The sequence below is a fragment of the Mercurialis annua genome, linkage group LG7 (genome assembly GCF_937616625.2).
Source record: "Mercurialis annua linkage group LG7, ddMerAnnu1.2, whole genome shotgun sequence".
NCBI lineage: Eukaryota > Viridiplantae > Streptophyta > Magnoliopsida > Malpighiales > Euphorbiaceae > Mercurialis > Mercurialis annua.
The window spans coordinates 38,515,452-38,540,606 of NC_065576.1; the positions used below are offsets into that span (position 1 = coordinate 38,515,452).

Here is a 25,155-nt window from a genome sequence, read left to right on the forward strand (position 1 = left end):
ACTTTTGGGGGAGAAGATGGTGCAGTGATGTGGCTGCAGGGCGAAGTCATCAAAATGGTACTAAATCATGCAAATGAGCAAAAAGATTTAAGAAATTATTCATTTTGTGTTTTTATTTTTAAATAGTGATTGGTAATGTTCCCTTGTTGTCCTGTTGCTTTATATTCCTAATGTTGTTTCTGCTTTTCTTCATTGAAATCCATTTAAGATGGAAATGAGACTAATGTTTGGCATTTTCTGAATATATTATGTGTTTAAACCAATTTGGATGTAATTATGTTTGAATGAGTATGATGAGTTAGTTTGTTTTACCAAAATTTGGATGTTGTCATACCTAAAAGCTGCATAATCATTTTGGTTCTTCAGTGTGAAGTAAGCTTAATTACTTTTAAGCTAAAGTTGCATTAACACTGTTTATGGCCAAAAACAAAAAAGAGTTACTTTGATATTGAAATTATGAATTTATTTATGAACTGTAGTTGCAATGCAAGCTCAGCATTTCTGTTTTTATGTTAGTGTTGTGTTACATTTTACTTTAGAATTGTGTATTGGGTTTTGTTTTACTTTTCTGATTGATTCAGTTTAGTAGGGTACAACAATAATATTGAGTAAATAAAAGTGTTAATTGGGTCTCTTTTGTTTTAGGGACTTATGAGAAGAAAGCATTACTTCACTTTATTTAGGTATCGGCAGATGATTGCAGGATAGTACAGATGTCTAGTGTGTTAATTGTGTTGGAATGAATATGAGTTTGTTTGTGTTGGCAAAATTTGGATGTTGTGATACCTAAAACTTATTTAAACATAATAGAATTATGACCTTGGTAAGCCGCCGTTGGTTCTTGAGTGTGAAGTACATACTGTTAAATATTCACCTAATTTTGGTAAATAGTGAAGACATGTCTGAATACTTGCCCGAAGAGGCTGTAGTTCAAATATGGAATAGATTGTCTATGAAGTCTATTTGAGTCTATCATCAAAAACTCGAATTTCATTTGTCCTTTCTCGTCAAACAAGCATGACTGTTACATCTTTCTGTTCAGTCTTAGCTCTTACCCTGACTACCGATACTCTGCGTTTCGACAACAAAAATCTGGATGAGCACTTGTCTTTCTATCCACTTTTCAGCCAAGATGTTCAAGATGTTTTATGTTGTTTGTCGAAATATGAATTATCTTAATTAATAATGAATCTATCTCATATGGCGTAGGGTCACCATGCAATTGAATTATAATTGTGTTTTTATTTTGGAATATGGTAGTAAATTTTCATATTGTTGATTGTAATTGCAAAATAGAATCAAAAAAAAGTTTGGTTTGTCACTTCTAGTACTTTAATTTGCTTGGAGATTATAAAGATATTAATCAAGGGAAAATGTTATTGTTGAATTCTTTCATTAGTGAAAATGTCAGGTTAGCCGTCTTTAAAACTTATGGTAGATCTTCAAAATACCCATCAAGTTTTGATCAACACTCTACAAAAATCTGCTGCGCAAAGTATGCATTGTCCTGGTATTGTGATGAGTCTAATGTTCTTCACATTAAGTCATTTACTGTGGAAAAGGCGGGTATGGAAATGCAGAATTTGTGGTTTTGCAACAATTGTTTGCGCAAATTATTATTGTCCCTTTAAGTGTTGATGTTATGGTTCAAAGTTCTGGAAGTTTGGGTTTTACAGCTGCAAGTTTCTGCAAATTACTCGCTGCTCCTTGCGTTAATAGGTCTGTTGCTGCTGTTATTTGTAATTCTGCATAAGCTGGTGTTCTTGGCAGACTTAACTCTGCTACTGCCCTTGTCGTTCCATCTGCAGGTCTCACTGGAGCGGATCCTGTTGTTTGTATTGGTGCTGGAATGATGGCAGTTGGTTCTTCAGTTCATGCTGGCAGTTTTGCTTCAGCTGATTAAAAAATTAAAAAAGATAAGTTCTCTCTGCTCTCACTCTTTAAACTCTCGAATCTATATGATCCTTAATTTGCCATTATCAAATCTCTCTTCATTGTTTAACAAATTGTCGGCAGTCTGTTCGTTTTTTTGTTCACAAATCAAATCAAATCTCTCAGTTTGTTTGACTGTTGTTTTTTCTCTATATAATTTTCATTTCGTTTAATTCAATCAGCTCAATTGTGTTGTGTGGATACCATCTTGTGTATAAAGATCACCACATCTCGGTGGTTTCATTCTCAATCAGCTCACTTGTGCTGATTTTACTTTTTGGATAACATCTTGAATGAAGAATTTTACAGCATGTCAGTAAAAAATTTACAAGAATTTTACATCTTGTACAAAATAATTACCATGAATAGATTTTCTAACTCTATAAGAACCACCATTTTTATGGTAATAGTTGTTTTCATGCTTAATTGGTCCTGTTTATTCATTTATAGATTTGTCCTGTTTATTCATTTATAGTAAATTGGATTCTCATATGAAGGGGGTGAGCTAGTGTCTTAATGCTTTAGTTTTTATCTTTAAGATTTCCATTCCCTTCATACTGCAATGAGATACTGTTTCTTACATGCTAGCCTTTGCTCAACAAAGGTTTGTGCATGGAGATGTGAAGCCAGAATTCTCTATATCTGATTGATCCTATACGTATGTTGTCTTTATGATTTATGGCCCTGTGGAACCATGAATAAAAATCATGTCAAACATAGATTGTTATATATCTTGGCATTTTGTGCTTCAGGTTTAAGCTAACAGCATAGTTGAAATTGTAGTAACTTTGTTCTTATATGTTGCTCAGAGGTCTGATGTTTTTAGGTGTGTGGATCTTTGTCCCTTTTTGATTTTTTAGCACTTCATGCTAAATCTTAAATTGCAGAATTTATCTTTGGTAGAGGAACTATAAGATATGCTAGCGTTCATGCACATTTAGGCCGGACTGGAAGTACGCGATACGTTTTGATATCATTTTAATAATACAGGCTTTCCTTTAGTAGTTTTGCGTCAACCATCTATTGAATATTTTTTGTTTTATTTTTCTCTGCAATTGATTGTATAAAAAATCCGTTTCTTCTTCTTTTCTATTATTCCCTTACATAAAAAAGAAGTGCCTTAAGTAACTCGGTAGTAACGTTCTGTTTTACGTCATAGTGTTTTTCTGTTGTGTTGGGGACGCATGATATCAGAATTAGTGACAGCTCATGCCAGCTCAACTCACACGTTTTCTGTGTTCTGTTTGTAACAGATTATAAGCTGAGTCAGCATAGTTAGTTAGGCTGTTTTAGTTGCTTTGCTTTGTTCATTAGCATAGTATAAATAGTGATTAGCCTAACTCATAGTTTGTAATCTGAGATTTTGATTCATTAATAAAGATTTCAATTCTCTCTTATTCTTCTAATTCTAATACATGATGAAGAAGAATCTAGTTCTGAAAGCGTTCAGTTTGCGTCGAAGTAGCTTTAATCAACTTGCTTTCGTTAGCACTTCAATTTGCTTGGAGAAGAAATTATTACTTCACTTTATTTAGGTAGAGAAGATTACAAAACTATACAAAAAATTAATAAAGTTTATAAAAATGTTAACTAAACTCATTTATTACATTAGCACCTAAAAACTTAAAAAGTTTACATTTTATATCTAACCACTAAATAAGAGACACATGTCTTACTCAAATAGCAAAAAAAACAAAAAAAACCTGCTAAACAGCTGTCAAAACGCGTGAAACGGCTGTAAAAACGCGTCAGAAGCGCGTCTGACGCGCGTCTTACACGTGCGTTAGTCACGCGTCAGTTTTTCAAAACTATTCAAACATGTATCAGATATGTATCGAGGACGTATTTGATGATTATTTTTTCTTATTTCTAAAACAAAAATAAATAAATAAATAAATTATTAATATGTATTACTTAAGTGTCTCTAAGCAGTATGTATAATATATATTAAATTAAAAGATATATGTATCACATACTTTAATTAAAATTCACGCATCAAATAATAGCAATATAACATCTTATATACATGTGATATATAAAAAAAATGAACTAATAACAATATGTATCCCCTTCATTAAATCTATCACCATTGATAAAAATAATAAATGTATATATTATTTATGTGTTTCAAAACTATATTATTTATATGTATTATTTATGTGCCTCAAGATTATGATTTTAATATGGAGTATTATTTATGCGTCTTAAAAACTATTCAAACGGACACAATTTACTTCATATACAACTTTAATGGTACATCTTAAAATACACCAAAAAAAATATTAAATACACAAATAATATCTTTCTCTACTACTGTAATCTAGAATATTAAATACACTATTGTGCCATCTATTATATAAAAAATAGAGCAAAAAATCAGAAAATATGTCAATAGATGTCATGTAATGCGTACAAAATATACAAACAATACGTTTTTGATATACTATTTATACATACTGCATATCAAAATACACAAATAATATATATTAAATATAATTTTAATAATACATCTACGATACATAAATAATACATATTAAATATAATTTTAATAATACATCTATTTTAATAAAAAAATTACAATGTATAAATTTTACATCAAACATGTATCTATAATGTATCATAACTTAACGCTTATGTTATAAAAAAAATTTACAATTTTAAAAAAATTTAGTCTGCAATGCATCATAAGAAGGAATGCTTTACTCATGGTCTCATTTTCTAACACTCTCTCGAGCGTAATAATTAAATTGACTTGTGATCAAAGATGAACTAGCGTTAGCATATAATTATCACTTGTATGGGCTATTTCGCTAGTTTAAAAATCGATTGATGTATCCACGATGTAGTGGTACATCAATGACGTATTAGGTGATGTATCTATAATGTATCATTGATGTATCCAATATTTATATACATGATATATATAAAAAAAAAAAAGATGAACCCATAGCAATATAATGTTGTCATAAAATTTATCATAAATTGAAGTTAATCTTTGAGTTTATATAAAAAAATGTAAATATTTTACATAATACATATTAAATATAATTTTAATACTTGTATGGGTCACTAGTATAAAAATCGATCGATGTATCAACAATGTATATTAAAGTATTATTGATGTATTTACGATATATCAGTAATGTATTTACAATGTACTGGTGGTATATCTATATGACGTATCAGGTGATGTATCTAATATGTATATACATGATCTATAAATAAGAAAGATGAACCAATAACAATATAATGTCGTCATAAATGTATTTGTGATATATCTGATATGTATCATAAATGTATGAAATATGTGGCACCGAACCGAATTTCAATTTTGTATCCAACTTTTCCACCTCGACGCCAAGTATTGCTGCATAAACTTAAAAAATGAAATTATTGCATTTTAAAAATTATACCCAGTTCTCATATTTATCAAATCTCAAACTCATATTAAAATTTAAACTGAAATTACTTTTTCATTAACAAAAATGTAAACAAAAATTACTAACGCTAATTTTATCTAATATTACATAACTAATCTTTCTAATTAATAATTACCAACACTAATATTATTAAATATTACAGAACACCGTCATAATCAACAACTCCATCAGAATCATCAAACTCAAACTTTTACAAGAACAAAATATAAGTCATGGTGTGTAAATTCACTTTTAATTCAATTTCTTATAATTTGCAAAGGGGGGATTATCAACGTATGCACAAACATTTTCAAGCTCCAATCCAGAAAAGATTATCAACTGATTGTCTACATACTGAAAATTACAAGTACCTACTCTGAAATTCTAATCTCTATCTTTTACCACAAAAAGAAAAAAGAGAAACAAAATAGAAGGAAAATGACAAAAAACCATAATCAAATCCTAGCTGCTCTTCACTTTCTCATCTTTCTTCATCTCCTTTAGATTTCTCCACTAAGTATTTTCTACTAGCCATGTCAACAAATATCCAAAATCCATTTTGAACCATCTGCATTAAATAAAATTAAGAATTAAAAATCAAATATAAAACAGAAACTCAAGAAAGAAATAAAGAGCCAAATTTGAAATTCAAGATTTTAATTAAGAAAAAAAATAAACATACCCTCTTTACATTGAATTCTTGATTAGTGTTATTATCTTGCAATGGCTTCTTCTCCGGCGTTGAATCATCGGAAATTGCACTTTCAATCTCCGACTATAATCTGACCGTCCTCCAAGCAACATACCCAGCCAAAACCGCTCAGAAAAATACCAAAATAAATTTAAAAAGGCACATCTTTTACTCTTTCTTGAAACACACAGAAATAAAAAATGAGATTCCCCACGTGGCTGAGAGCAATCCTGATGCAGCACTCGTCTTCCTCGTGCTGAACCAAGCCTCGATCTTCAGCTTTCGTTTGACGATGGAGTCGTTTGATGAGCTGGGAGTCGAGATTAAAGTGCTTGAAATTGCATATCATCTTTTCTCGAGGGCCCTCCTCCACCTCTATCACCTTGACTTTCACCTGTATTTTAACGTCGTATTGTATGTTCATCAGATCTCGTCGAAGTTGAAATTGTTGAGTTCGTCGTTGTTGTTGACGATGCGGTGTTGAGCGAAACTTTTTTAATCGGACGTTTAGCTGCATTAATAATGGTGTTTTGGAGCAGGGCTAGTGGGGATGATCGGAGAGACGCCGATTGTCGGGCTTGAATGGTGATCGTCACAGCAGCGATGGTGGCAAAGGAAATGTGAAAAGGGATGGAGGCGTAACTAATTAGATGGAAGGGCTAGGATTAAGTAGGTATTAATTGTAATAAGTTATCCTTTTTAAGTATTTATTGTAAATGACAAATTAGCAGTCAATGAAAACAATTAGGGAACTTATTAGCATTTTTGAAATAAATCAGCGCTTTTGGCATATTTCTGTAATTTTTCCATTTAGGTATCTGCAGATGATTGCATGACGCTTCTGGATAAGGCCTATATGTGGTTTCAAAAAGATGAAAGGCACCTGTTGTTCTTTGTGGGGCAAAACCCATACAGAGGCCCTTCTACTTTATCAGTTTTGTTCGAGAGGCCCATATCTCAAAGTTATTCACGTTCGAATCCCTGTACTTGCCAAGATTGAATTTTAAGGCCCCTAATTGGACGGAAAAAAACGCGTGACTGTCACTTGCAGTTAACTAACTGTTCATTGCCGTTAACCTATTATTCAAATTTACACCTAATTATAAAATATCCACGCTGGATATTTTTCTTTTCTACACAAACCTTTTTCTATTTTATTTTTCCTTTACATTCTTTGACTTTTCTAAAAGCAACTGAACAATTTTTTTACACCAGAAACCAATTCTCCCATTCTCAGCCACATTCCTTCACCGTACCGCCACCATCTCCCCTCCTCCACCTCCTCCTCCGTCATAATTCCGTAATTTTTTCAAAAAGACAGGTAAAAATAAGAGAATTCATTCACACTCTGCACCTCCACCGCCACAGAATACTGTCTCTTCATCAAACCGGTGATAAAAACGTAAAACGACGCACCCCTTCCGCCACCTGCTACCGCCAGCAACGCAGACACCTCCAAGAGCGCAAACAGGGCCAAGGGAAGATTAACTCCCGCAGGCCGACCACCATTGTCGACAAGAGTTAACAATTCATATGAGGAAAACATGAATAGCAGAGGAAAAATAATAAACAAAACCCATACCCATAAAAAAAACAAAAAATAATCAAAACCCATTACAAGAGAGAAAAGAAGTGTCATCATCTCCACCGGTAATTTATACTCAACAACAAAGGCTAAACAACGATTCAAGCTCAAGAGTCTCACTTAAGCCATTAACAGGTTTCTGACTCTCACCGGCGGTTGAGAAGAGGAAGAGTCGGAGATGACGAAGAGAGGGTGGAAGCTGCGGTCAAGTCGTAGCTGCAGAGTATAAACATTCAAAATGTAACAAACCATGACCTGAAATAGGATAGGAAAAATAAGATTAAAAACATGTAAAAGATTTTTGAAAGATTTTCTTAGGAACCAAACATAAAATAAAAGGAAAAAGAGAAAGGGAGTGTTTGGTTTGTGTAGGATGGTATTTACGTATGCCAAGTAGAGCATGAGTGGACAAATTTTTGCCACGTTGCTTTTATTTTTGCTTCTACTCTCGTTAACTGTGTTTGGACATCACGCGATTTTTTCCGTCCAATTAAGGGCCTCAAAATTCGATTATGTTACAGGGATCCGAACGTGAACAACTTTAAAGTAGGAGCCTCTCGAACAAAACTGATAAAGTAGAGGGGCCTCTCTCCGTATGGGTTTTGCTTTGTGGGGATTTTAATTGTACTCCAAAGTTAACGAGTCTCCTGAATGACATACCTCTTAATGAGTATCTGGAGGTTACTGAACTTTTCCAAAATTGCAATTTGTTAACTCAGCTTTAATTCGTTACAAAATAGTTACTGTACAATAAAAAGCCGACTTCCGACGGTATTCAAATAAATTCCGGGTAATTTCTGAATGAATTTCCGGCCAATAAAAAAGCAGACTTTGGTGATTTTTAAATGACTTGCAAAAGAGGGAGGGTGACTCAGACTCTGACTACATTGGAAAAAATTGGCCGGAATCCATTTAGAAACCGCCGGAAGTTGGTTTTTTATTATACAGTTTGTAATGAATTAAACCAAATTGCAATTTGGGCAAAAGTTATGTAACCCCCAAAATCTGTTACCCGGAATTGATCGAGATAAGGTATCGAGGTCAAGCTACTGCTGAGATACACGTTTTCCAATTTCATCTAATTTCAGTTTATGATTAAAAAATAATAAATTAATAGAAATATATTATAATCTTTGTATTTTTTATAATATTATATTCTAAATAATTATGATATTTCATCAAAGATGATGTGCTAAATTTACGCGGTATTGGTTGACAATTCTTTTTTAATAAAATAAGCTCTATGAACTTTATTTATCACATGGTTGGTTGTAACTTGTAGGTTTAATTACTTAAAGATCCCATCTTATAATATTTTTTTATTTATATTAGAAAAAAATTCATTTGTACCTTTTTTTTCTTGATTTTTCATTTTCAACTGTACCCCAAAGCATCAAATTGAATTTTTTTCATTTAGAAAAAAATTTAAAATAGTTTTTCATTTTTTGACCTATATTCTAATTAGACTTTAATATTATTAATAGTACAAAAATACCTTTTTTTTTACAAAATTAATTTTATAATCTTTCAAATACACAAACGTAAAAATATATAATTTTTATTTAATAAAATAATTTCCGACTTTTCGAAGGAAGAGCCCGCTGCTCCTCCTCCATATTAGCTCCTCATGAAAAAAATTTAAAAAATATATTTATCTTTTATAAAAAAATTATCGGGTTTTGGTAGCGGATTTGTAAGTCGAAAGTTTTTTAAATAAAAAAATTTAAAACGATTAAATTTTTAGGATTTATTTGAATAGTTGTATTTGTCTAAATCGAAAAAAGTATAATATAACCCTTCTATTTTATTGTTTTTAATATAAATTAAATTTTGGGGTACAGTTGAAAACGAAAAATCAAAAAAAGGTGCAAATGAATTTTTTCCTAGATCGAGGTATAAACGAAAAAATATTATAAGGTAGGTTTTTTTTAAAATAATTAGGCCTAATTTGTATAATAAGGTTTTTTTAAATAATTAGATCAAATGATATATTTTCTGAATTGACCTCAAATTACTTTCTAAGATTATTCAAGCAATGCTGTGAGCTTGATATTTTTTTTTTGCCAAAAAAACTCCACATACAAGAAACTCATACGAACTTAGCAACTATTGAAATAAACATTATTACAATTAATTTTTTTTTTTGATATTTTTATCATTTGCTATTATTTTGATATTACATTTCGATTTTTCTGCATATAAAATCTAAAAATAAATAATAATATATTTAAAAAATGGCCTAATTACTTAAAAACCACTCACCTTATATACTTTTTTTCATTTATACCATAACCTAAAAAAAATTCAATTATATCCTATTTTCGGTTTTACATTCTTTCTCAAAAAATTCAACAAATAATAAAAATTTATATTATTTATTAATAATTAATAATGTTTCATTCTTCCATTTTTTAAAGGTTTATTAGTTTTTTAATATAATTTTAAAAATTAATTAATTGTTAGGACTTACATTTTTAAAGTTAAAGGATTTATTTATATTTTTTCAAATAAAAAAATAGTATAATATAGTCTTTCTATTTAGTTGTTACTAATATATTCATCATCATCCTTAGATTAATTGAATTGTCAATTTTTTTAATTTTTGGGGTACGGATGAGACATAAAAATTATAGGGTACAATTGAACTTTTTCCTAAATTATGTTATAAATGAAAAAATTATAAGATGGGTTAATTACATATAAAATCATGACCTTAAAAAATTAGATTTAAACGTTTTTTAAAATAAAATTGAGCTCAAGCATTTTCAATATGCTTTCTTGACTCGGGAGTGTAAACTCTCCACCCGGTTATCGTTCTTCGACATGCTCGCACATCTTCACCATTTTTTTTAGGGACGATGACAAAAATACCTAAAATTTTAAAAATATTTACAAAAGTACCTGTAAACTTTTTTTTATTTACAAAAATACGACTGATTTAAAATTAATTACAAAAGTACCAAAAAATGAAAATTAATTACAAATGTACGATTTGTATAATGTCAGTATAATTATGGTATAATTTTGGAATACTAAAACTATAAATCAGATAATTTAAAAATAATATTTGATTTATTATTAGTATAATTTCAGTATATTTTCGGTATATCGATTATAAATTTTTATATATATTTTCTAGTTGATAACATGTATATTTTTTATATGTACTTTTCACTATAGTTGGTAATGAACTAGAGAATTTGTATATCGTTGGTATAAATTTAGTATATTGTTAGGTTAAAGTATGCGATGTGGTGTAAGTTGATGTAATAATAAAATTTCAGTATATTTTGATGTGTACACTTTTGGTATACTGTTGGTATAATTTTGGTATAATGTTGATATATGTTGATATAATGTTAGTTCACAGTATACACCATATGTTTGATATTATTGTTTATTTTTTTATACTTTTATAAATATTATTAATATTTTTGTAAATGAGAAAAGTCAACATGTAGTTTTGTAATTTTTTTTATTTTTTTTATGATAAATGGTTGTAATTTCCTCTTAAAAAAACTATTTTATATGATAAGATGATGAAAATTGTCAAATTAATCTACCTCACAATTTTACAGCCAAACAAATATTTGACAACAAAAAATTCGATGATGAAAATTGTCAAATTCAACCACTACCGAATAACCCACCAAATTAACTACAATTAAATTACTTTAACACTATTTTTTTGGATATCAGGCATAGTTAGTTGTGTTATTATATAATTAAAATATTTAATTATTTGTACTTAAATATTCATGATTTAACATATTATTTTATTAGTAATATAGCTTGTCATGCGATAGTAATACAAAAAATATACAAAAAAATTTAAGCTCATGTTTTTGATGTATGCAAAAAGCAAAGACACTAAAAATTTCCTAAACACCCTAAACCCTAATCCTAATCTTAATTCTACCATAAACTCTAATTTTAATTTAAATTGAAAACCCCTCGGCCTAATCTAACTCTATTACCTATTCCAACCAAACCTAAATAAATCCCTAATTCTAATCCTAATCATAGTCATAATCTACTCAAGTAAAAAAAAAAGATGCGAATTCATCAAATATCAACATGATTTGAAGACACCAGCATCCCTCCGATTCTATTAAATTATATGTTTTGTTTTTGGTGTGTTCATGTAACATGATTTTATAACACTTTTGCTGATTTGAGGAGTAAATTAACAGAATTGAAAGAAAATTTAGAACATTTTCATAGATACTTTGAAAATTCAATAAATTTTGATTAAAATACAAGGAAAGAAAAATGGTTTGTACAATAAATAAAAATGGTTTTTACCTGAAAGAAAAAATTAGTGAGTCTGATATGTAAAGATACTTCTTCTTACTAATACGCAATTATGAGCGACTCTCTCGAAAAGGATCCCAGGGAACCTTCAACGGAAGATAGGTCAACCAAGAAGGCTAGGTTCAGGGAAGAAGATTTATTACCCAACAGACCACCGGTTATGTCTTTCAGGGACAAAGTGATGCAATCTGATAAAGCCAGGGAGGATTCGCTGGCGGGGGAATTTGAGGACTTTGTTGTGTCAGATTCAGATGTGGTTATTTATAGAGAAGGTAGTGTTCCTGCCATAACTTTCTCTAATCGTATTCAAGAGGAATTATCGAAGCAATGGAAAGCCACGGTGATTGTGAAATTGCTTGGGAGACCGATTGGGTATAGAAACCTCTGTAATCGTTTGGAGAATATGTGGAATTTCACTAAGGGATTTGATGTTATCGATCTCGAGAATGACTATTTTCTTGTTAGGCTTAAGAGCGGGGCAGATGTGGAAGCAGTGCTGACGGGAGGTCCTTGGGTGATGCTGGGTCATTATCTTTCGGTGCAGTCATGGAGGCCAAATTTTGACTGTAGAGCAGATAGAATCCAGAGTATTCAAGCATGGATTAGGTTACCGGGCATGCCAATCCACTATTACAACAAGAAAGTTCTTAGATATATCGGGCAGATGGTGGGAAAGGTAATTAAGATTGATTATTGTACGGAATCGGCCGAGAGAGGGAAGTTTGCTCGGATCGCGGTGGAGCTGGACCTGAGCTTACCGCTGGTAGCACAGTTTTATCTAGATGGTAAAGTCCAAATGGTAGAATATGAATGCCTTCCGAGGATTTGTTTTAATTGTGGAAAATTCGGTCATGTTAAAGAGCTATGCCCGGAGATCATTATTAGAGAGAAAACAGTCAATTCTGAGACTGGTGAAGATATTCCGGCAAACCAGAGTGAATTAGCGATCAACGTTGATGATAAGGCTAACCCTAATTTTGGGCCATGGATGATGGTTAGTAAAAGAGGAAGGGCGAATAATTTGCAAGGTAAAAAGAATAATTACCAAACTGGTAATTCGAGTAAGGGAATAAATCCTAGGGGATCCAGATTTCAAATTTTGGAAAGCGATAATGTTGAGGATCTACCTAACTTGGGTAAAGATCAAAATATGGGGGAGGAGTATATTGATTTAGTTCCTAATTTCCAGCACACTATCCGGAAAGTAACAGACCGCAAAGCTCATGCAAAGAAAGACACTAATGCCCCTCCAGTTTTAAGTGATGTTACAAATGTTATGGCTCCTGTTAACAAGGCCCAGGGCCCATCAGTACCAGAGAAGAATCGTTATGTAGTCAAAAAAGCCAGTACCTCTCTAAATCTACAAAATCATTCAGTTGTTACAGTGCAGTTTAAGAATGCGAAGGAAAACAATGTTGACCCTAATCCTGTTGCTCCTCAAATTCTGAAGAATATGCATACCCAGATACTTGTTGATCCGGGACCCCTGATTAGTAATGATGCTGATAAATTAGCTTTGGGTCCAAAGCCTATCCCAAGTCAGATAATTGGGATCAATGATGCAGACATTGATATGACTGATGAAGGTGGGGTGAACACCATTTTGGAGGAAGATGAAGATGTTGATATGAATGGGACCTCTGAAGTCCAACTATAAATCCTCTTATTTTTCTTAATGATTGAGAATAAAAAAATAATGGTTTGGAACGTACAAGGAGCTGGTTCGAAATTGTTCAGAAGGGCCTTTAGAACGATTTGCAGAAAACATCAGTTTGATGTGGTTGGTATTCTTGAGCCCCGCATCAGTGGGTCAAAAGCTGACTACTTCATTGAGAAATCTGGTTTTGATTATTCGCATAGAGTCGAAGCCACCGGTTTTTCAGGTGGCATATGGGTGTTGTGGAGATATGGGACTTCTATTTCTATTCTAGAAAGTAACAAATACTACATTCATATGGAAATTATTGATGGGAGGAACTCCTTTTTGTTTACTATGGTGTATGCGAGCCCTACGGCTAATCTCAGAAGACTTCTCTGGGAGGATTTAGATTTGTTGGCTGACTCTATATCAACTCCTTGGGCTTTAGGAGGGGATTTTAACGCAGCTCTTCTTGATAATGAGAAAAAGGGAGGTGCAATGGGTAGACCTGGAGGATGTGGGGAGTTCAAAGGTTGGGTTGAGAAGCATGAGATGATTGATTTGGGGTTTTGTGGTACCCCTTTTACGTGGAGGAGGGGAAATCTTTTGAAAAGATTGGATCGCTTTCTTTGTAACGATGGTTGGGCGAAGAAGTTCTCCTTCCATTTTAATACTCATCTTCCGAGACTTCATTCAGATCATAATCCGATCTATCTTCAGTTCAACACCAGTCGCATTATAAGGGAAGGAACTAAGCCTTTTCGTTTTCTTGCAGCATGGACCGGGGATAGAAATTTCGAACAGATTGTTCGCCAGAGCTGGACTAATTCAACTTCCTTTACCAATTCAGTTAGTAACTTTACTGATCTTGCTAAGAAATGGAACGTTGATGGCTTTGGCAATATTTTTAAGAAGAAGGACAAGCTCTTGAGTCGCCTCCATGGTATTCAAAAAGCTAGGGATCGCTATAATTCCCAAAAGCTGAATGATATTGAACAACAACTCACCCACGAGTTGGATGAGGTCCTTCTTCAAGAGGAACTTTTCTGGTTTCAGAAGTCCAGAAATGAGTGGGTTTTGGATGGAGATAGAAATTCTAACTTTTTCCACAAGAAAGTTGCGGAAAGGAGGCGGTTTAATAGAATTCTTGTGCTTAAAAATTCTGATGGTGTTTTCGTTGAGAACCAAGAGATTTTGAAGAGTATGGCTATTGATTACTATGCTGGGTTGTTCTCTAAAGACCAAGCAGTGGATATTCCTTTTCCCATTAGAGGTAAATTCCCTGAGCTTGACTTAGCCAGCTACTCTAGCCTTGCTGCCCCAGTTCTTTCAGAGGAGATTCAAAAAGCTTTATGGGATATGAAGCCTTTCAAAGCTCCTGGAATTGACGGGCTTCACGCTTACTTCTACCAAAGCCAATGGAATATAGTGGGAGATAGTCTCTGTAACTTTGTAAAAGGCATCTTCAATGGCGATCCAATTCCTTCTGAGGTTAATCATACTTTGTTAACCTTAATCCCGAAAGGTGCAAATCCGGAATCCTTTAAGTCTTTTCGGCCTATAAGTTTATGTAACGTCTCCTATAAAATTATTACAAAACTTATTGCGAATAGACTTAAGAGTATTATGCCCAATATTATAAACCCAGCTCAAACAAGTTTTGTTGCGGGTCGCCATATTACAGATAATGTCATTCTAGCCCAAGAAGCCATGCACTCCATGCGAGTAAAGAAGGGTAAGAAAGGGATTATGGCTATTAAAATAGATTTGGAGAAGGCGTATGATAGAATTTCATGGAGTTTTGTTAAAGATACGTTGGATGAGGTTGGTATCCCTAGCTACCTCTCAGATGTTATTTTGAAATGTATTTCCACTCCTTCTATGAGTATCCTTTGGAATGGGAGTGTTTTGGATCCGTTTTCTCCCTCGTGTGGTGTGAGACAAGGGGACCCTCTATCCCCTTATCTTTTCGTTCTTTGTATTGAGAGACTTGCTCACCTCATCAATAAAGAATGTGATGGAAAAAATTGGAAGCCTTTTGTTATGAACCGAAGCTGCCCTCCTCTTTCATACTTGTTTTTCGCTGATGATCTCCTTTTGTTCAGTGAAGCCTCTACTAATCAAGCGACTGTTATTAACCGGGTCCTTTCTGAGTTTTGCAAGAGTTCTGGTCAAAAAATAAACAAGGAGAAAACCAAAGTCCTTTTTTCTAGGAATGTCCCTAATGCTCTAGGAGCTGTTATAGCTTCTAATCTTGGCTTCTCTATTACTTCAGATCTGGGCACCTATCTAGGCATCCCTCTTCTTCATGGTAGGCTCACTAAGAGACACACGGGTGGTATCATGAATCGTATTAAAGCCAGATTGTCAAATTGGAAGGTTAAATCTCTCTCTCTTGCTGGGCGAGCTACGTTGGCCAAATCAGTTGTAGCAGCGGTTCCAATTTATGCCATGCAAACCCTAGCGCTGCCCAAAAGTGACTGTGATAACATTGAAAAAAGCTGTCGTCAATTTCTCTGGGGTTCTTCTGCAGATGGGAGGAAGCTGAGTTTGGTGAACTGGTCGTCGGTTTGTCAACCTAAGTTACACGGGGGTCTTGGATTCAAAAGCATGACCGGGATGAATAATGCGTTATTGATGAAGTTAGCTTGGTCGATAACAGTTTGTGGGTTCAGATTTTATCGGCCAAATATAAAGTCAATAGAGAGTGTATTACGAGCGTGGGGAGAAGGGCAGGAAGCTCGCATCTCTGGAAAGCTTTAATGAAAATTTGGCCCCAAGCTTGTGAGGGGATTAGATGGGCGATTTGTGATGGGAAAACTGCGCGGTTTTGGGTTGATCCTTGGCTAGGGTCTACCACAACTCTTCAGCAGGTGGCGTTGCGTTCAATTCCCCTTTCCTTGGTTGATCAAACTGTAAGTGATTATGTAGATGGTAGTGGTCAATGGATGTGGGACAAGTTTGCTGATTTTATTCCTAACTCTTGGATTATTAAAATAGCAAAATTTATCCCTCCCAACGATGGGTATGGCAAAGATTTTTATCTATTGGGGTTATTCAGCTTCGGGCCAGTTCTCTACTAGATCTGCATACAATCATATTGAAGCTCCTAATTGGGATGATGAGGAATTTTGCTGGAAGCTTATTTGGCAGTGGAAAGGACCGGAGCGAATAAGACATCTGTTGTGGCTTGCCTCACATGAGAAACTTATGTGTAACAGTGAGAGGAGTAGAAGGCATTTAACTCATGATGAATCTTGTTCAAGATGTTATGCTCCAAGGGAGTGTATTTCGACACTGTATTTATGCGAAGCAAATCTGGCTCAGATTAATTGAAACATCAATGCGGAATACCTTCTTTAACTTAGAGTTCAAAGATTGGATGGTTGCTAACTTATCTTCTACTTACAATTTTAGTCAGCACAAGAACTGGAGTTGTATGTTTGGAGTGGCGATGTGGTGTATTTGGAACTGGCGTAACACCACAGTGATTGGAAATAAGAAGACGACAGTTAGTGAGGTTACTGCAGATATCTTCAGGAGAGTAGAGGGTGAAGTCGAATCCGAGGCAGAACACCAATGAGGTGGAGATCAGCTAGGTGTGTCCTCCTGAGCATTGGATGAAAATTAACACGGATGGGGCCTTCAACTCGGTTACTAATGTTGCTAAGGCAGGGGGTATTATCAGAGATAGTCTCGGTCGTTGGTTAGCTAGTTTTTCGGCTACGATTGGAGAAGGGTCAGTGCTGGAGGCGGAGTACAGGGGGGTCCTTCATGGTTTGCAGCTAGGTTGGAATCTGGGGTTGAGTAAAGTTATCCTTGAAGTTGATAGTAAGTCAGTGGTTGACAAGATAGTGAGTAGGTCGGACGCAGCGGAATTTTCAAACATTGTTGCAGCTATTCGTGAGCTTATGTGCCGGGATTGGGAAGTCCACATCCACCATATCTTCAGAGAAGCGAATTTTGCTGCAGATCATTTGGCTTCCTTAAGCGATGATTACATTATTGGGCTAAATTTTCATAACAGTCCCCCGTCTAGCCTAGTCCCCTGGATTATGCATGATCTCTACGGGATTTCTTATTCTAGAAATATTATGTCTTAGTTTGTTTTAGGCTTTTGCCTCATTCCCTTGTACCAAAAAAAAAAAATTAGTGAGTCTTTGTATTCTGTTCAAAGGACGATTGTTGATTTCTTAGAAAGTCTACATTGACAATAATATTTAATTTAAAAAAACAAGGGAAGGCAGTAGTTGACTTTCAAGCTTAGTAAATACTGAAAAACAACCAAGGACTAAAAGCATGAACCATTCATAAATTACAACAAGCTGAAACATATATGTAACGATAATAATAATTACAACTTTTAAGAACAAATCATATGTATCGACACAATCACAAAACAAAAATTTGAAATAGTGACAAAGCAAAATTTAATCACAACAATTTATCAAATACATTAGAGGTACAAACAAAATCAAATGAAACTGCTTGTTGTAATTTAAACCAAAAACTCAGAAATCGAAACAAACCTTGTAATTCTCCGCTGCTGCTGCGTTTTGGGGCATTGACTCCTATCACATGAATTCGTATGGCTTCACCTGTTTAGCATTTTAAAACTAGTCAGACAAAAAACCAGCAAGCTAAAAGAAAATGTTAACTACTTAAACATTATGCAGGCTCAAAGCATCTATGAAAAATACAGTTCTCTCCGTTGATTGATACATGCATAAACACCCGAAAACATTGTTGCACGCGAATTTTAGTATGCTGCAACTCAATTTCTCCAAAGCGGTGCCTATAAAAATGTATAATGGCAAAAACATTATATTGCACAAATACTCTTCCTCCATGTCGGTTTGTTGCAGGAGAAATGAATCAACAATCTTAATAAGAGCCGATCATGAATTTTTTTCCTCTGCTCAACCTCTTCTCTAATGGAAATTGTAGCCAGGAAATGATGGGATGTCATAATGCCAAGAACAACTTGATGATCGGACGAGAAAAGCAGACAATAATCAGAAATTCAGTTACAGGACAATGCTTGATAATTGACACTAATTTCATGTAAAATTCAGCACCACAACTGAACAAGACTTATATATCTTAATTATAAACCCTAAATTTAAAATCTAACTCTAATATTTAACCCTAATTCTGTTCTAATAACTCTAAAATCCTACTTATAATCCTAATGATATAAACCCTAAACTTTAAATCTAAACCTTACTCTAAATCCTACCTAACCTAATGATAAACCCTAAACTTAAATCCTTATAATTCTAAACCTTACTCTAAATCCTACCTATTTGTCCTTAATACTTAAACCCTAAAATACTAATCGTACCCTTAATCACCCTAATCCTAGTTCTAAATCTTATCATAGATCCTAATAATATTTACTAATCATAATCCTAATTTTAATCCTAATCATAATTCATTGCAGCAAATAAAAACTAATTTATCATATCCATCTTGCGATTACCTGAAAGAAAAAAATTAATTTAAAAAAACAAGGGAAGGAAGTATATAAAAATTGGTTTTACATGAAAGAAACGAGTGATGAAGCCCTTAACTGAGAAAAAAGTGATGAAAACAAATAACAAAAATTTGAAATAGTGACAAAGCAAAGTCTATCACAACAGTTTATCAAATATAACAAAAATCAAATGAAACTGCTTGTAATTTAAACCAAAAACCCAGAAATCGAAACATACCTTGTAATGAACTTACTTCGTGGCAGAAATCGGAACATACCATGTAATCGAAACATACATTCTATTAGCCAGTTCATACATGCTCTTTGAAATGAGCTTCTGCTCTAAATAATGCATTAATCTGATAAGTATGTAAAAAGCCGATAACAGACTTCAAAGTTCAAAGCCAGTACGCGAATTCAAAACAGTATGCTGCAACTCAAGCTGAGATTCATTCCTTGACAATGTTCTCCAAAGCGGTGCCTATAAAAATGTACATTGCACAAATCAAACACTCTGCAATAAAAGTATAAAGAACAAAATACCAAGTGTATATTTCATTCTCATCTTATCTAGAGCCCTTTGTCAAAGAAACTGCAACTTTATAGCCTTGCATAACCTTACTTCGTGACTGCTCCAACAGAGTTTTGTCGGAAATGATAACTTGAACTCACAGGCACAGCATAATAAATCATGCTAAATTAACTTGGCTTCAATAAACAAACATAACTTGATAACAACATTAACTTTTACCTGCTCAGGATACCAAAACAAAATGAGGAAAAAATTCTGAGATTTTGAGTTGCTCCACCTCATTTGATCTCTTTTGTTCTGTTTCAATTCTGGAGAGTTCGGCCCCTTGAATCTTCTCGAGTTTCAAATGCTTCAAGCCGATGGCTGAACTCCTCTATCCCTCAGCCTGGATGCCTGCGAATCTCAAGCTGCTGTCTCTTTTTTGAATTTTAGCTTTTTCTCTGATCGTACATGGATAACCTTGCTTCTTCAAGTCCATGTTTAAGTGCAGACAACTACATGCAAATGACCAAGGACATAAATGTTAGGCAATAGAAACCACTTTGCAGAAAGCAAAACAAATGAACTATATTATTAAAACATGTTAGAACCGACGAATTTCGCACCGTGTATTCCAGATGCAACATAGAAATCACACCAGGGATGTTTTATTTTATGAGTACAAAATCACAGATCACATCTTGTGGATTTGGATAGAACAGCAAAAACTTAACATCAGGACTCGACTACAATCTATTAAGACCAAATGATCGACAAAGCATTCACATAACCAGAAATCATTGCATTCCACAAGATCAAATTGGAATCGTTGCCTGATTAAAACATAATCTAGTGAGCTTAACGCGGCAACAATTTGCATACCTAGAAAGAAGTGAAATTACCAAATCCATCTCCAATTCAAAACCCAAATGTTCTACGTCATCAATGCCTTAAGGACACTAACAAGTGCAATCCAATCAGGTTTCACATTAGCTCTGTTCATTTGAGTAAAAATCCTAAAAGCTTCAATAGGCTGTCTTCTCTGAGCATACCTAGAAATAATAGAAATCCAAGAAACAAATAAAACCCGTCTTTACCCTACAACATGCATTACTTCATTTTTATTTTCAAGTGTATGTTTCAATTGTACATCATAATAACTGCAATCTATTGAAAACAAATCATGTGTATCAACACAATCGCAAGACAAAAATTGAAACAATAATAGCTACGATTAAACTTTTTATCAAATAGGAGGTACATTAAGAAAAATCAAATGAAACTGCTTCCAAGCACATGAGCAATCCGAAAAGTTATTCAGTTTTAAACCAAAAACCAGAAACCGAAACAAACCTCGTAATTCTCCACTGCTGCTGCATTTTGGGGCATTGGCCACAGAGACTCCTATCACATAAATTCTTCTTCTCTGCTTCTGCATTTTGTTGTTGCCCCCTCACATGGCTTCACCTGTATAGCATTTCAAATTTCTTAGCAATGAGCACAAAGAAAATAGTTTTAGTTGAACACAAAAGTGATCCAAGTTACATAAAACAAAGAACCAACGGTAATGCATAATCAAAAACTAGTTAAATCAGAGGGTTTTACTTTTCTTGGCAAATCAAATAGAAATCAACACAATAAAACTAAACCCACATCAAGAAACATGTACTGAAGAGTTGTAAGAAAAATTAAAAGCATTCACAAAATATGAAAACGAATCCATCAAACCAAGAATAGAGAATCAAGAAACCTTCTGGGTTGTTGATGTGGAACAATATGTCTTCACGCCATCTTTTTTTGTGTTCTCAAGGCTCTTGCTTCATGGAATACAGTTGATTCTCTACTCTAAGGAAATTTCTTTCGAAGCATTTTTCTCATAAATTTTGTAGTGAGAGATAGAATTAGGAGAATGGGATTGTTATCTATTTATAGCTACAAGGAGCTCACTCTTGCCAACGGTCGAATTTCTCTATTTTTTTCCCCTAACGGTCGAATTTCTTTTCAGTATCGACCTTTCAATCTGATTCTAATCTAACGCTTTATATTCAACCAAAACTAGCCGTTGGGACATCGTGAGAAAGGTTACCGTTGAAACATTGTCGTTGCAATACTAACACGTTTCTTTATAATCTGGATCTTGAAAATCAATCCTAAAAAATTAAACAAATCTAATTATCTATTTTCTTTTTATTACAGAAAATTGATTGCACGACTATACTGCCGTACAATAGTATGCGTCTGTTTGGTTCGTGAAAAAAAGGATTTGAAATAGAAATAAATGATTCCCTTTTTTTAATAATAAATAAATGATTATTAAAAAAATATTTTAAATTTTTATCTTACAATGAAAAGTATTCCCTCCGTCCCACTTTAGAAGTCCCATTTGACTTTACACACAGATTAAGAAAACATTAATTATTCTTGTCTTTTCATGTTTTTTCATGTTTTGCCCCTATTAATGATAGTGGAATTTTCTTTAGAGCTCTTCTAAGATAACTAAAATAAGGGTAAAGTAGGGTATTCAATAGAAAAACATCCTAAAAATAGTAATGGGACTTTTTAAATGGGACATCCCAAAATGGAATATGGGACTTCTTAAACGGGACGGAGGGAGTATTTTTTAGAAAGTAATATTTTTTTAAAGAAAAATTAAATAATTATTTTTAGAAAATAAAAAAAAATATTATCTATTTTATTCATAAAAGTGTATTTTAGTCCAAACCAAACTGAATAAAGAAATTATATTCTTAAAATCGACCCAAAATTTTAAGAATTTAAAATTTTCAAATAGCTAATATTTTTATTCATTTTGATGGTTGATAATGAAACTTTAATAAAAAGAATGTGTCCAAATCCTAACTAAACCGGAAATTATTTTTTTTAATAATTCAAATTAAACCGAACTGGAATGTTTATTTTTTTTAATCGAGCCAAACCAAAATTTTAAGGATGTAAATTTTATAAATTAAACCAAACCCGTCAATTTGGTTGGATTACCGGTTGATTGATTATTTTGGTTCAATTTATTTTACAGCTTTTAAAAAATTATATTCATAACCAAACTAACTCAAAGTTCAATATTTTAAAATATAAAACTAAACCAAATTTGGTTTGGTTTTTTAGGTTGGTACGATTATTTCTGGTGGTTGATATTATAATTTAATCGAAAAAATTATGTCTAAAATAAAAAAAAACGGCTTTGATAATTTTGGTTGGATAGGATTTTCAACTCGGTTATTTCAGTTCGTTTTGTTATAATTTAACTTAAAAAATAATGTCTAAAACCGAATTAAATTAAAAAACTAATTACACATGAAGGGACGTCCAATATATACAAAATAAAATTGTATCGTTCTAGAGAATAAGGTTTCATCCGGTTTCATGTTTGGTAAAGTATATATAATATAAATGTTCTATTTATGAGTATTTAATTTTATTAGTTTAACATTATTAATAATAATGTAAACTCACTCAAAAATATCTTGACACATTATATATAAATGTTTTATTTATGAGTATTCCGATCTTTTTTCTCGTGGAAGTCCATATTTTTGACGTATATTTATATATCCATTTTGCTACTCTAGCAGTGAATAGTTTTTTTGATAAAATTGTATGTGCATGTGTTTATAGTAAATGAGCTCTGGTTAAAGGGTAAAGTTAATAAACAACGTTGCTAAAAAGATAGTAGAAAAGCAAATATTACAACTTAACCCGTAAAACATATTTATTTTAAAAAGAGTAATTATGCTAATGTAAAGAAGAAAAAAAGTTAAGATAAAATATAATTTTTAAGAGAATTTATACACGAAATCATATAGTGAGGATTGATGTGAAAGTAAATTTCAGGTGTTTTTCGGGTTTCAGAACTAACACTCTAATTTTCTAGCACTAGTTTTAATCCGAGAAAATTGGGTCTTAATTTTTTATGTTTACATATAAATAATCTCAAAAATAAATTACAATAAATATAAATTAAAAATCAGGCTCAATAATCTCACATATAAAGAATAATTATTAATTAATTAATTATAAACAATAATTTATTAATGCAAATTTATATATATGATTTTCATATAAATTTTTTATTTTTCCTTTTTACATTTATTATTATAAATAAATTATATATTTACGGGTCAAACATTACTAATTATTAACCATATGTGTCACACCTAAAATAAAAGTAGATAAATTAAGAGTATAATTTTAAATAGGGAAAAGGTTTAAAAATAACCCTCATGTATACCATGTGTCTCTTGTTGGCACCTCATGTATTTCGGATCTCAAATATGACCCTAACGTTGTGAAAGAATATTAAAAAAAATATAAAAAAAATGAAAAAAAATGTGTACGGCATTAAACAAAAATGTTAACGGAATGGTCATTTTTGATACTTTTTCAAGACGTTAGGGTCATTTTTGAAATTCAAAATACACGAGGTGCTAACATGAGACACGAATTATACATTAGGGTCATTTTTATACATTTTCCCTTTTAAATATCGTAACAAAAAAGTTCATGAACATATATAACTTAAATTGATAGCAAAAAAATAATTTAAAAATTAGACGGAACTAATACTTTTTCGTTTTTGTATGGTGTTTATACTATTGATTTAATTTTTAATTTTTTAATTCTATATTTATATAATATTAAATATGAACAATGATAAATATAATGAATTTTGACGGTTATTTATGTAATATGGATGTTAGGGTATTTAGAATTCTGTGTATGTATCTACAATTAGCAGAAGAGGTAAAGACGTTGAAAATGAAGAAACGGTGCATTTTTGCCCTGCTCCACATGATAACCATGGTTTGGTCAATTAAAATCTCCGTCAGCAAATGAAACGGTGTATTTTAATGAATTTTGCTGATATGGACGACACCGTGTACTAAAAAGCATGCCGTTTTTTTAGGGTAGGGTCGAAAACAGAAAACCTCAAATAGGGTATAAATAAAAATTCTCCTAAGTGGGGGTATAAACGAAAAAAATATAAGGTAGGAGTTTTTTAAGCAATTAAGCCTATAGTTGACTTTGGTAGGGCACCACTGATGCTAATTTATTTATTTTTCTATTATTTTCAATTACTACAAATCTAACTTTCTTTTAAATAGACAGTAAAACATAATAAAATTTAATAATAATTTTTATTTATAAGTGTCTTTATACTTTTATTTATGAAATAATATATCATTGCAATTTTTTTTATTTAATAATTAATAATCATTAAACTTAAAAAATCCGAGTCAAACCGGTTAAACAAGTCGAACCATGAACCTTTTATGAAACTGGTTCGATGTTCGGTCCAGTTTTAAGAATATAGCCTTTAAAGTCCTTCTACCCACCTTTAAAACCCTGTAATTTTCTCCAAAATCAAGACTCATATACAATTTAAAAGGGAAAATAACAGAACCCAGAAGAAAAAATCCATTATTTCCAAAAAGGGGAAAATAAAATATGAATTTAATGAGCAGGAAAAACAGTAGTTTTAACGCCTGTTTATTGGGCACCTTTAATATAGTTTATTGAAAAGTTATTAATGCCTGTTTATTGGGCACATTTAATATAGTCTTAAATTTTCA

General features: G+C 32.4%; 1 long non-coding RNA gene across 5 annotated transcripts; it reads right to left on the reverse strand.

The window, feature by feature from the left end:
* Window positions 1-7,686: 7,686 nt before the first annotated feature.
* On the reverse strand, window positions 7,687-21,563 carry LOC126656438 (uncharacterized). Of its 5 annotated transcripts, XR_007633224.2 has the most exons (6): window positions 21,318-21,552; window positions 20,921-21,034; window positions 19,808-20,082; window positions 19,295-19,537; window positions 18,110-18,178; window positions 7,687-7,882 (listed from the first exon to the last, which is right to left on the reverse strand). It is a non-coding gene; the product is annotated as an uncharacterized LOC126656438 (long non-coding RNA). The 5 variants fall into 5 exon arrangements; XR_007633221.2 differs by having other exon boundaries at window positions 7,687-7,843; window positions 18,110-19,537; window positions 21,318-21,563; XR_007633219.2 differs by having other exon boundaries at window positions 18,110-19,537; window positions 21,318-21,563.
* Window positions 21,564-25,155: the final 3,592 nt, after the last annotated feature.